At 45.5% G+C, this 14,130-nt stretch overlaps 1 long non-coding RNA gene across 2 annotated transcripts in view; it reads left to right on the forward strand.

The window, feature by feature from the left end:
- LOC108639948 overlaps positions 1-13,569 on the forward strand; it is a 25,021-nt gene extending 11,452 nt beyond the window's left edge. Inside the window, exons 3-4 of one of the 2 annotated variants that reach the window (XR_001920846.3) lie at positions 10,189-10,264; positions 13,114-13,569. This is a non-coding gene — a long non-coding RNA (uncharacterized LOC108639948). Of the gene's footprint in view, positions 1-10,188; positions 10,265-12,291; positions 12,658-13,113 lie in introns of those variants that run through there. The other variant, XR_001920847.3, reaches the window with a different exon arrangement.
- Positions 13,570-14,130: the final 561 nt, after the last annotated feature.

The raw sequence follows: 14,130 nt of genomic DNA on the forward strand, positions 1-14,130 counted from the left end.
CACACACCCACGGGCACTGCCTTTTCCTTCCTGATTTTCCCAGTGTCGCCATTCCAAGGCAACAATAGCTGAAAAGGCTGCTTTGCACAGGTGCTTTTGGTTTGAGCAGCGAGACAGAGCGAGTGCGTGCGTGCGGGTGTGAGGGAAATCAAAATAACCCCGCGGTTTATGGCTCAGCGAGGTCAGGCTTCTCCCCTTTCGTTTTTGAAAAGTCTTTACTCAGCAGTCACATTTTTTCCTTGTGGTAAAAAACGCAGCCGAGCAGATGGCGAGTGTGAACACACGGACTGCAGCTCTGCCTGGAGTCGGGAACAGGGAACAGGGAGCTGGGGCTGGCACTGGCTCCCAATTCTAGTAGTGTTTACGTGGTAATGGATTTGTTCCACTTGAAATATCCAATGGTATGTGCTGGGTTCAGCGGTCAAGGGATCCTTTAGGAGTAATCGAGGAAAGCAGGAGGTTTCTAGACACTGAGTTTGTGGATTTTTTTTTACCTTTGACTGATTTCAGCATTTTTGCCATTAATATGAAACTGCAAAGAGAGTCAGAAGGAGCAACAGTGGATAGAAACACAGCCTTTACCGGAAGGGAGCCTACAAGACAGATGGAGAGGGACTATGTACAATGGCCTGGAGTGACAGGAAAAGGGGAATGCCTTCCCACTGTCACAGGGCAGGATTAGATGGGATAGTGGGAAGAAACTCTTCCCTGTGAGGGTGCTGAGGCCCTGGCACAGGTTGCCCAGAGAAGCTGTGGCTGCCCCATCCCTGGAAGTGTCCAAGGCCAGGTTGGACGGGGCTTGGAGCAACCTGGGATAGTGGGAGGTGTCCCTGCCCATGGCAGGGGGTGGAGTTGGATGCTCTTTAAGGTCCCTTCCAACCCAAACCATTCTATGATTCTGTACTGGACTTTGAGCACTGCAGTGACACCAGACACCTTATGGCAGCTCCATATTTGACCATGTGGTTTAAATTCTATTGAATGTTCCTAAACCTTTGACAAGGATTTGAAAAACAAAGTACTATGTAGCAAATCAGGAAACATTTTTATATTTCTCTGTGGTTTCCTTCTGCTCTTGCTTTGAAAGTATGAGTGCTAGCTATTCAGTGGGCTGCTATATATGAATTAACCCCTCCTGTCAGAAAAATGGCCTAGAAATATGGTGACCGAGTTCAGAACGTTTTCAGTTCATGCATAAGATTCCTTACTACACATGCTCTCATAACATCTGAAACTGAGCCAGCTCCAGGAATCATATTCATAGTAAGAAACAAACACTGCTTGATGGTAATTAAACATCACACCCACTTGGTATTTTACACAGCAAGTTTCCCTCTGTGTGGAATGCTCTGTTTGCAAGAACTACCTAAACTGCAAACCAGGCTTCCTTATCAGGCAACCTGCAAACCTGAGGGCACAGGAAGAGTTAACATATTTTACTGTATGAGCAATTGGTGTCAATATAGGATGTTTTAAAGGCTTATTTGATATTTCTGGCATTAGTTTTCGAGTTTTGTAAAATTGTAGATTTTAGTCTTGTTAGGGCTTGTGCAAAATGTTCCTCCTCACTTATGGCAGTTTGTTCAAAGAGGACTGAAGGCCAAGTTCCTCTGGAGAAAGGACAGGGGACCATACTTAGCTCACCTTTGACTTGAGATGTAAGGTCACAACTGCTAGGAAAGACCAGACTAATTACTCTGAATACGCACAAGGGTATCTTTAATACCTAAAAACTGACAGTGATTTCCTGTACGCTTTATGAAGCTTCTCTCCAAGCAAACAGAGCTCAGTTCAGCGCGTTGGAGTCTGTCTGTGAGCACAGCCAGCCCCGCAGGGCACCCCGAGGGAATGTGCGGCTGTGGTGAGGCTCTGGGGTGGTTACAGCGAGGTGTGGTTATGGTGCAGTGATGGTGGGGTGGTTGTGCTGTGCCGGTGCAGTTCCAGTGTGGTTATGGTGCAGGTGTGGTGTGGTTACAGAGCGGTTGTGGTGCGGTTCTGGTGTGGTTACAGTGCCTCGCTCCTGCCGCGGGCAGGGCACACACCGGCCCGAGCCCCGCTAGCCCGGCCCCTTTCCTGGGCTTTGGGGCTGTGTGACATCATTGGCAGCCAATCGGGAAGTGCTTTAGGGCAGAGTTTAAAGCTATTTCATAATATATTTATATTCAGTGCAGGTATTTTGGGGCTTCAGTAGCATTCATTTTGTCGCAGAGTCCATGTGTAAATATGGCTTGGGGGAAAACCGGTCTGAGAAGGGCGCGTTTGCCCTTGGTTCTGTACTTCAGCGGGGCGGCGAAATGCTGCAGGACGCGCGGCCGGGACCGGCTCTGATGGGGATGATTTCGCAGTGACTCTGCGACTGCTGCGAGTTCCCTGCTGGGCTGCGCCTGCCTGGGCAGCCGGACCTGCGAGAATTTCCCAGGCTGCTCTGGTTCGCCAGGAACACAAATGCAGGACAGTCTGCGGGGAACGTGTGCGGGAGGGGAGGGTCTGCCCCGGGTTCACCCGGGGCTCAGCTCACTCCCTGTAGCAGGACCCTGAGGGATTGCAAAACTATTACAGTAATTTCCAGACTGTAAACAACAATTTTTGCTATTCGTTGTTACTAAGACAAAACAGTATTTCTTTTTACAGAAGAAAGAAACAGAGGCTTGCATCAAGGATGGGACTATCAGTACTTTTATTTTTATTTTAGGCTGATTCTCCCCCAGCTTAAGCACTGTGGATGTGCTCATGCCAGGTTGCTAGAAGTCACGTATTCACATATGTTCCATGGCAGGCCTGCAAAGTGTAAAAGTGCAGTGTTGGCTCCTTCATCCTCTTGGGATCCCAAAGATTTTAAGAGCTCCTGAGCAAGAGGCTGGGGAAGAAGTCTTTCAGGTGCTGGCTGTGTCTCCAGCAGGCTGTTCAGTGTTCACAAAGGATTTAGAAAATGAGGCATACAATGGGATGAGAAGGCTTGTTGACATAATTATTTTGAGATCATAAAAGGGAATGTCAGCTGCAGAGAGCTGCAACACTGAGAATGGGAAACTTGTAACCAAAATGATGCGTCAATAAATTAAATGTGATGCACATGGGGATGATGTGAGGGAGCCTCACGTGTGTGGTGCTGCTCTCTGAATCAGTATTTTTCACTAAAGAAGGAGATAATGAAATAATCCAGATGGCCTCATGAAAACCTTCAGCTTTCAGGTCAGTTACAGAGAGAGAACACTGAAAGTTAGGACCTATTAGGAAAAGCACAAAGAAAGAAAATCAAAACTGTCTTGTGCCCCTCTCTACATCTGTGGTTTCATCTTTAATATTGACTGGTGAGTTGGAACTCACTGTTGTAGTTGTAACTAAAAGAAGATCTATGTATGTTAAATTTGATCAAAGTAATTTAGCAAAGTTACCTTTCTATTTCTAGGAACCCATATGCTGCAAATTCCTACAGGTTAGGGGAGCATTCCAGGCCGGAATGCTGCATACTTGCCCTGTTTTTATGCTCTAAGCATCAGCTGTTGATCTCAGCTGGAAACAAGTTCCTCAGCTTTGGCTGGACCGTGTAGGCATGCTGGCTATTCCTGTATTTGTGGGCAAATTTTTTCCTGGGCTACTGCAGAACAGCATCCCAGCTGCTCACTAGAGGTTCACACACAAGCCAGTCCTCATTGATCTTCGTTTCCTGCTGTATTACTCTTGGAAGCTGAGTGTAATTTTCCATCTCCTATGACTTGTGGGTGGGTGTCAGTCTTTGTTTGTCTGAATGCCTTCCCAATGAGCATTAGGATATTGAATATTTTGCCAGGCTAAGTCTAACACTTCCAGTTTTGCCACATTTCCAGTATCTGCTGGGTTGTCCAAGGTGCCATGTGCTTTCAGTTCCCATTGCCTTCTCTTCTTCAGGCTGGAGGCACCAGCTGTCTCAGCCTCTCCTCATCACATCCATAACCTGAGCACCCTGATTGTCCTCTTGCTGGACTTGCTCCCAGTGTGTCAGTCCTGCAAATCCTTCATGTCCTGGGGAGCCCCAAAGCAGACATGGTACTCGACTGAGTCTCATGCCAAGCTAGAGGGCCGTGATCAGCCCCCCCAGTCCGTAGGTTGTGCCTGTCCCACAGCAGGGTGTGCTCTCTCTCCACACTGCCAGGGGCTCTGCTGAGTCAGGGGCAGCTTCTTGTCTCTGAGGACCACCAGGACTTCCTTTCTTGCCAGCTGTTAACTAGGTTGACTCTTTTAACCACTGTTTGCCCTTACTAGGTCTATGCTGACTGTGCAATCACCTCTTTTTCTCTGAGGTGCTGATAACGGATTCCAAAAGGTTTTGTTCCCTATTTTCATTAGTACTGAAGTTAGGCTGAACATCCTGTGGATAAATTCCTGTATCCTGCTCCTCAGCCTTCTGGAAGTCAGGTATGACATTTGGCTTTTTTCCAGTCATGAAGAACCTCCTCTGATTGCCCTGACACTTAAGCTGACTGGCAGCAGCCTCACGGTGATGTGAACCAGCAGCTTTAGCATCCCCGAATGCATCTGTCTGGTCCCAAAGGCTTTGTTAGAGGTTGGGGGTTTTTTTGCTTTTTTTAACCAGCTTGCTGTAATAGTGCCTGTTTGGATCTCCCCCTGTCTTAGGCACTCCTTTGGCTGTGCCACTAAACAGGGATCTGGGAATTCTGGGAGCGGACCTGGCAGTAAAAACCAGGGCAAAGGATGCACAGAGTTCTCTAAGAGGTAGAATGAGAACAGCTGTGTCAGAGGGGTGCTGGGAGGGTTTCTGCCTGTGGTGCTTCTACAGGTGGAAATGCTCAGTACACTATCATTATTTACCTTGGTCTGCCTCCTTCCTTCCTTCTCTCCTATTCCCTTTTGGCTTTTCTGAATATCAACACGGGAGGCAACTGAGAGGCTGAGCCTGCCCAAGCTGGGCAATCTGCCTTAGGAAGCCTTGCAGACACAGACTGTCAGACCAACCACAAATGGCAAGAAAACACATCCAGACTTGCTTTTTTAAAGGACATGCTCCTTCTGGCAAGAGCATATTGGGAAAATGATTCTATTAGTGAGAAGCTAAATCCATCATTGAAGAGCAGAAAACATAGTGGGTGACAGGCCTAAGCACAAGGTCTTGGACTGTGCACTCAGAGCACATTTTGCAGTGAGGTTTTGAAAGCTGTCACTTCTCTATGTCCCACACTCTTGTGGTAGGAGGAGAGCTGCTGCATCCTTGTTTTCTGTCTCCTTACCAAACAGCCAATAAACTGTACCTTCCCATGGCTTCAGCAAGATTATTGATCTGTGCAGATCATTATTGCAGCTGCTGAACACATCTTTGCTGAAGAGATTGAAGGTGAAAAAAGGGCACACTGTTGGATTTTTTTCCTGTGTTTTTCTAAATTCTCTCTAGACTTTATGTATCTCATTATTATTTATGAAATAAAAATAACTGTTTGGCAGTTTTTACATATTTTCATCGTATTGTGCTTCACAAAGGGAAGCCTGATTTATCCTTCTCTTTGGGAAATTATATATATAAGTGAAAGGTGGTAATGAATGGCCAATTTCAGCCAAAGGGGGGGGTCTATGTGATGCTTTCTGGAGCTTGCAGGGTATTTGCTTTGCTTGAAGTGCTTGAACAGAATGTTTGGAACAACAGAGAGGAAAAGACTTCTGTATTTCTTCAGGAAGAAAGTTCTGCAGCTTGTGCTCCCCATCCAGTCACATTTTGGGCTTGCAGAGAGGTAGTTTGATTTCCTTACCTGGCTGAGATAGTAAAGCTGCTCCTATGGAGAATGGAACCCGACTCCTGTAAGGAGTGCTGGGTAAAGTATAACTGGTGTAGGAGATAGGCAGAAATTGAGCTCCAAAACTTGTGTTCTGAGAACTGGCGTGGTTTGACATTGCTGTGTTTGCCTTGGGACAGGAACTTCTGTCCTGAAGAGGAGAATTTCCACCCACACTCTGGCTTTTGCAATGAATAGTTTTGGCTCATTCGTACAAACCTGCCCTCCTCAGGGGTTTGAGGTGCTGTGCCAGGCTGGGCCAGGCTGGCTCTGATGTGGTGACACACTTCCTCCTGTGATGGAGAGAAAAATCCCCTCGGGGGAGGAATGGGGAGCACAGCTGGAGGCGCTGAGGTTTTAACCAGCCCTGCAGGCGCTGCAAGAATTCCCCTGATGCAAATCCGGGTTCTGCTGGGACTTGCTGTCCCCTGGGATGTGGTGTGCCACCTCTCTGCCTCCCAAGGTGCAGCGTGTCTGATGAGTCTGTAGGGCTGGTGTTAGGTTATCTTCAATCTCCAGCCTGGTTTGGAGTTGTGGCTGGTTATCTCTTTTAGTAGAAATGAAAATTATTTTACCATTGTTATAAACTATGTTATAAACTATACTAAAAATCAAGACTGAGAGGAATCCAAATAATAATTTTTTAAGTTTTGCTGGAAAAAAAATGAAGTTTTCTTGATTTTGGAGCTGCCAAAGAAAGAGGTTTCAGCTTTTGCTCTGTTTTGATTACTACAGTCAGTCTAGGTATTGATTTTAATACCTGCAGGAATGATCAGAGCTGAAAAATAATTATTGCCAGAGAGCCGAGAATCCCCTTTTATCTTTGATAGCAGAGTTCAGATGTGTGTTGCAGGTCTCTGTGGAGAGGAGCTCCTTGAGCTGCACTGCTTTCTTTGGGTACCTGCAGCCTTGCTGATCCACTCCAGAAAGCTTGGCAGGCCTTCCCTGTAAACTAACTGGAGCAAATTTGTTTATTGGTGTCAAGGGAAAGATGCATTAGTGCTGCTTCAGGTGGTAGGCAGCAGGTGTGAGAGACATGGATTCAGGAGCTCTGGGAATGGGAATAGTATTTCAGGCAAAGTCATCACCACAGTCCAGCAGAGGGAATTGAAATATTTAATTGTTGTTCCTTTCCTGGCTTCTAAGAGGCAGGATTGATCCAGAGCTGAGTTCAGAGGGATAAATACCCCAGGACAGTTGCTGCTGAATTACCAAGGCTGTACATCTGGTAGCCTGAAAGGAGACTTTTATTTTATTTTTTTTTTTTTGGGGGGGGGGATCTGGAATGATCCCTGTCAGAGTCAGAATGAGAGTCCAATTTTTCAGGGATGCAGAATGTGGAAGGGCAGCTTGGTTTTTCTGCATGAAATAATATCCCTCCCCCTTTTCTCAGGTAATCTGCTCTTCCCTCTGTCTGTGGAAGTAGCTCCGTGTTTTAGCTGTAAATAGCCTGGATAACCATCCTGCTTGGAATAGGGTCAGAAATCCTCCTGGTGATTGCAAACCTTTCAAGTGGGGAACTCGAGGGCTGTACCAGCCCTGCCCCACTGAGAGCCCAGACCTCCTGTGCTGCCCCAGCTGCTTCCCAGGGGAAGCACTGCCTGTTCTGAGCTGTTTGGGAGCCCTTTGGAAAGAGAATGGACAGGGACAGGGACAGATGGATGAACTCTGGGCTGGGCTAATGGTCCCTGAGGGAAGATGCCCTCCATCTGCCTTATAAAATCAGTACTAAGGTGGATTTCTGGACCATCTTGTTGAAACTTGGATGGAAGGGAAACGATTTTCTGTGTCCACATCAGCAGTTCTTGGAGCACTTGCCTTAAATGTGGTGCTGCTGTGTGAGCTGACTTTAACCTGGCTGTGGAACTGATACTGAGCAGGCACCCCCCCTCAGCCCAGCAGTTCTTTCCCTTCAGTCAAAGGTACAGTCTGACTGATTGTGAATTAAACTGTTTGCTGGGCGTGACACAACCTGGAAGTGACCACCTTTTGACCCAGCTTTGCTGTTCTGATACTGGGTTGCAGTTGTCAGAGTAACCTGCTCTTAAATGGGTCATTGTCTCCCTGCTCCGTGTTTGCCGGGGTCTGGCTCTTGGGGGCTTCAAACTGCCTTTCCCAAGGGTGCTTTTAGTGCCTCCGACGGTGTGACACAGTTTGTGTCCCTGGATAACTCGGCTGCCTGTTCAAATGCAACTGGTTGAAGTCTCTACAGCTGCCACCAGAAGTTTTAATCTTCCAGGCATGATTCTACATGCCAGTGCTTTTATTTGCCTGCAAGTGCAGAGTTGTGTGGACTTGATTTTTCAAAAGCTCTCGCAAATGTTTTAATCCTTTCATTACTATTATTTGATCAGGCCTCATCTGAACATGCCTTACTGCCTTGCAAATGCTAAATTCCTCTGTAATTCCTTTAATCTTTATTTCCTCAGTTTATTCCCTCATTGTTGGACCTTTAAAGTAATAGAATCCACGGGTATAGGGCAGCTCAACAGAGATCTGATTCCAGCAGAGGGCTGTGGTCTGGCATTTGTTAGATGGTGACTCACAGGAATCGAGAGATCTAGAGGTGAAAAGCTATTTCCTTCTACTTAAACCTTTCTCTTGTGATGACTTCAAGAGGCTTTGGAATTTCAAGATACTTTCTCCCTCTTCCCCCCTTCCCCCTTAGCAGACAACCACATCACCTTTCCTTTGAGTTTCCCAGCAGCCTGCCCACAAAGGAATTATTTCATGTGCAGCCTGTGTGATGTGCACAGCACAGAGGTTCCTCTTGCCCCTGTTGTTTAAACCTGGATGGCATTTGTGCTACTGTGGAAAAGCTTTCCTTGGACCCCTTCCTTGGAAAACAGTCACATTACGTGGATTGGGGGCTTTGCCTCTCACTTCCCAGTGGTTCAGCAGCTGTACCCCAGGCAACGAGTGAAATAGTTCCTTTAACATAAGCTGGTAACAAAAGAGTTCCTCGATGAAAGTTTGGTGTGGTTGGACATAAACCAGGAGGAGTCACTTTTGGAAGTGTTTAAGGTACAGTTACAGGAATTCGCCCCAAAAAATTACCCATGTCAAGGCAGTATAGAGAAAGCATGTGGTATCTGCAGTCAGAGAGGCAGGTGTGCCTGTGAGTCAAAATACCTGTAATATTATAAAAATAACAAGGTATTATTCACCAAAGCATCAGATTTACTACAGCAGGGATCTCAAAAGAAATCAGTACATTCTCATTGCAATTGTGGCATCCTTTGTTAGGAGGAATTTTCGATAGTGAGTGCTAATAGTTCTAAAGTAGCTGGCTACAAACCAGAGCGGGAAATCCGGAGCCTGTTTTAAAGCTGGTTTGAGAGGCTGTGTCCGTAGTGAAGGTGGATTGCCCTGGGCAGGGCTTTCTGCAAACAGATTGGCACCCAGATCGTTAAGCTTAATTACTGCAATTCACAGCACTATTTCTGCCTCGTTTTCTCCTGGTATGAACACTGGCAGTGCTGCCCTAGAAATGGGGGACAGATTATTTTCCTTGGAATATCGGAGTGACCATTAACTTTCCTTTCTCCCTACTTTTATTTCGGGTAAAATACAGACAATGTTCGTGTTCCACCGTGAATTGTTACAGCTGGCTGTTCTCGCAGCTGCTCTGCTTCGGGTTTGCTTTGTGCTGTGTGAGCGGGACCCCTGTCTGTCCTGCCCGTGCTGTGTGAGCACAGCTCCAGGAGCCAGCACCAGATACCAGGATAAATGAATATTTTCTACTTAATTAGGCCTCGGTGAATGTGCAGAGCCAGGGTCTATTCCCAAGAATTAACAGTGGATGCTCAAGAAACTTTCGTAAGCAGACACACGGCTTGAAACACACGAGTGAGAATTAAATACAAATTAATGGGAGGATTACCTTTAAATAGCAAACTACCCTCTGGAAAGAGGTGAAGTTTAGAGCCTGGAGAGCATCAGCCTCATGGGAAAGACAGGCTCTTCCTTTTCCATTGAGACTGGAATTTTAGCTAGAGATTTGGATTGCTGCACCACAGAAAAAATGATTTTATCTCCTCAATTCAAGATTAATCAATTATTTGAATTCTTCAAAACCCCAGGAGCAAAACCAAATCCCTTTCTGTATTTCTTCTTAGTCAGTATTTTCAAGTGGTACAGATTCATTTGCATTTCTCTGTGCTTTAAAACTAATTTCCCCTGTGTTCTACTCTATTTTTATCTGCTCAATATTAACCCAGCAAAAGTCTGTAGAATCAGGTGTAAAAGTAAACAACTTCACATTTTCAGTATTGGTTACAAAGGCAGTTATTACTATTGGAGAGCAACTTCAGCCTGAGATGCTGATTCTCCCCCCCTCTTGTCTCTTTTACCAGTCAATCCCCTCAAGTATTATTTCCTGTTCTTGAGCAATAAGATGAATTTCTGCCTTGTTCTTGTTCCACAGACATCCTCTGCCAGCAGCTTACCCCTATGACCTGCCAGAACTCCACTGAACTGAAGACTTTTTTCCTGTGGACTATGTAAGTACCAAGTATCCAAATAATTAAGCTTTGATAACCAAAAGGTTTCTAGGAAAGGTGCCTGGGATTATTCTCAGCTGTTTGTACTTCAGGACATTATGACTGTATTTCACCTCAGGTCTTTGCCTGGCAGGTCTGAGGGAAGGCAAAGATTACTGATCCTGTTGTAGCTCTGTGGAGATGAAATGTTTATTCTGGGATTACATCACAGGAGTTTGCACTTAGGTGATGAGCTTCCAAACCCAGTGAAGACAATGTACAAAAGCTCACTTTGGTTTACCCTCATATGTTTTCAAATTTAAAATGATCAGAGGGTTGACAAGTGCTCTAGTGCAGCCTGTTAAACCTGCCAGTCATGTGCCAACACTGCCAGCTCCACAAATGCTCAGACTGCAGAGGATGTGAAGTCAATGGCAAAATTTTAAAATTCAATAAACTGCACGTGGCTGGAGCTTCCAGCACACTCTTTACACTCTTTATTACACAGGGGTAGTGTGTTACAAGCTGTTGTGTAATACAACTTGAATGATATGAATAAACTTTCTGTACCTTCTGCACTTTCTGGACCTTTGGATGTGCAATTGTGGAATGCAGATGTGACTTAGCCAGGACCAGGAGTAGCACAGTTCATCTCTGTGCCATTTTTAATGTTTTTACTTCAAAAGAGGCCTAGGGAAACAAACCCCCCTCAATTCTCTGAATAAGGAACAGAGGAGGGGATGTACCTTTCCAGTGATTGGCTTTGCATCCAGTACAATACAGAGAAGGAAAAAAATGCCTGTTTTAAAAATGCCTGTGGAAAAGCTCAAGATGGAGAACCCACTGCAAAGTCTGTAAAGGGGAAAAAAAAGCCAAGCTTATGGTGAAAGTAAAGCTGCATGGCTGTAACCATGGAGACCAAAGCTCTTCTGATGCAGAAATAAATGAACACAACCTTTTCATATTTATTAGTGGGACTGATGATGAAAGATAAAGTCAAATTAAAATATAAAGCAATAGAGACAGAGCAGGTTGCTGCCTCTGCCCCTGCAATGCAGGTTATTGTAATGGATCACTACAAATGAGCTGGGGTTACAGAGAGGCAAATTAGTTATGAAAGGAACAAAACACTCTTAGTTATACCAACCTGTTTATCCAAATATCAACTTCTTTATTACAAAACTGGAGACAGTGCACACAACATATTCCTGAAATCCTTTGGTTCTGATAGAAATGGAAATAATACCATAGCACTGTATGAGATGTGTGTACTACACAAAGGGAAACTTTCCTGTAGCTGTACTAGTGAATATTTGACACCTGCTAATTTCTTGGTAGCAAGAATGACAGAGTTTTCCTATAAAAATACAGGGTGAATATTCAGGTTTGTCTTGAAAATACGTGTCAAAGGGTCAGGTGAGTTGTTGCTACAGAACTGTTACTGCAGGACAGGGGATGGCAGCAGGAAACCTCACTGGAGCTTTCAGGAAGATTCGGAGCTCGTGAATAAACCTTCGGTGCAGATCTTTGCCATGATGTTGAGGGAATGTTTTGACTGAGCAGAAATCCCAGGGCAGGGAAAGCATTAAGGTTAAGGGTGGCTTTGGTGTGTGAGGGACTGGACAGAGAACTGGGAGTTTAGGAAAGCTGCCTGTCTGTCCCTGCTGTGAAATCCCTGTTCATTCTGGGGGAGAGCTGAGTGGCTGTGCCCGAGGGTGGAGGGGCTGGAAAGAGGGGAGCACTGACAGGGAAGTGAGGGAAGAGTCCTGTGGCACCAGGGTAGGTCTGTGTGTGAACAGGGCTTCACCAGCACAGCTGTGGCTGTGACACCCCGACACAGAAGCACCACAGCAGCTGCTGTGCCTGTCTGGGGCAGCACTCTGGGGGTGACAGGGCACAGCAGCTCCCACCTTCTGCTGCCCAGAGCTGGCATGTGTCCAAAAACGATGTCTGTGCCAAAAACTGCTGCTCAGTCTCAGCTGCTCCACCCTGCAGATCTGAGAGTGGATTTAAGACAGAAAACTCACTTCGCTTTTCTTCAGTTCCAGTGAAATGGCTGAAACAAAGAAGAGTCTTAATGGTCTTTGTGCTGCTGTGCTCCCAAAGCCCAGGCAGCCTCCTAGTTCCGAGCTCCCACTGGACACAGGGAATGTCAGTGGCAGCTTGAGCTGCTCCTCTGTGAGCACAGCAGGAGGGGACCAGAGATCTGCTACAGAACTTTGTAATGGCTGTAAAACTTGGGTAACTTCCAGCTCATAAAGTTATAATGGTGTGACATTACACATGGTGTTAATTTATACAAATTGGGGTTAAGGTTCTCCCAGTTTTATTGGGCTCTTTACCTCTTCTGCTTTTTGACTTCCTCAAAAGTGTGGTTAGCCTCAAATCTGAGGGGAATCCGAGCCCAGCCTCAAATCCACATTTGAAGAGTAACTGGTTTGAAATAGTGGAAAGTTTACAGCAAAACTTAAAATAAACACCCTCCATCCTTCTTGATATTCTGGTAAGAGACTAATTTTGTGCAAGACCTTTAATTTAATCACTATATAAAATGCTATTTCCTGGAATTTTCTGGCAAATGAAGTGCTCCTAGAGAGTTCATATTTCAGTTTTAATATTCACTGACTACACCCAGGAGTTCAGAATATTTAACTTATAACTACAGAGCTCACTAATACTAAATTTACCTTGCCAGATATTGAGACAAATCTGGTGCAAGTTGATAAAAGGATACCAAATTGCTTCTGCCATTGCTTGATAGATAAAGGCTGCTGTACTTTGGGTTCAAGTGTTTTGCAAACACATTTGTAAAATCCCTTAAAGCCAAGATGAAGGACACAGAATAAATCCTGAAATGTCTCAATCTTCAGCCAGCAGCTGCCTGCAACACAGTGGGAGGAAGGAACACAACCAAGTTTTCTTAGAAAGGACTCAGCTTTTCCAGGACTCCCTGCCTGGAGCTACTGGGATACAGATCAAGCCACTGACAGCTCTAAGTGGTCGTTAACAAACTCTCACCTGATTTACTGAGGTCATTCTCCATGAAATAGTTTGGAAAACCTGCTCACAAAACAAGTTGAGGTTCAAGTTTTCTTTTAAAGCAGAGAAACACAAGGAGCTCTTTTGCTGATGTAAATGCCAAAGTGTTTTTCCTGTATTGTTCTTGAAACATCTTCTACCTCTGGAGTTCAGAACTGGGAGCCAGACAGTCCAACTTCCACTCCTCTGAGGTAAAAAAGCACAACAAGAGTTGTGTCCCTTCTGTGAGGGGGGAAAGAACAGGACACATCTAAATCATCTCCACCTCCAGGTACCTGTTTTCAGTCATCACACACAGAGTTAGTCCAATAAATCCCACAAATGCTCATTGTAGTGTCAGCAGCACATGGAGCAGAGTCTCAGCTTTGGCTCCCAGGACCAAGTACAGTTAAACCCACCTGACTGCTCCAGATCTCTGGGAAATGGTTTTGCTGCTTAAAGTGTTGGAAAACACAGAATTATTCCCTCCTTTACAACATCAGTGAGAACTGCACAGGACAGTTTAGTTCTTGTAAAGTATCAAACAGTAGGAACTGGGATTTATGAGTCCCACTCATTGCTCTGATGAAGAACAGTTTTGTTGTCATCACAATTAGACTGCCCTCAGTAAATCCTCAGCTTGCCTTGCTCAGCTGTCTGTTCCCTGCACATGCCCACAGTGCAGGACTGGCTTGGCCAAACCAATCCCATCTTTGAATAACCTGATTTTTAGTTTTCCTGCTATCCAAATTACTTTTCCTTCCAAGCCAAGCCCAGCCTGTGCTCCTCCCTGTGGGAGTGGTCAGTCTTCCAGCACCACTGCTCTGCTGTCCCTCAGGCCACAGTGCTCTGGGGAGGGTTTCTAGAGG

This window comes from Manacus vitellinus, unplaced genomic scaffold (assembly GCF_001715985.3).
Source record: "Manacus vitellinus isolate BGI_N305 unplaced genomic scaffold, ASM171598v3 scaffold_26_pilon, whole genome shotgun sequence".
NCBI classification, from domain to species: Eukaryota; Metazoa; Chordata; class Aves; order Passeriformes; family Pipridae; genus Manacus; species Manacus vitellinus.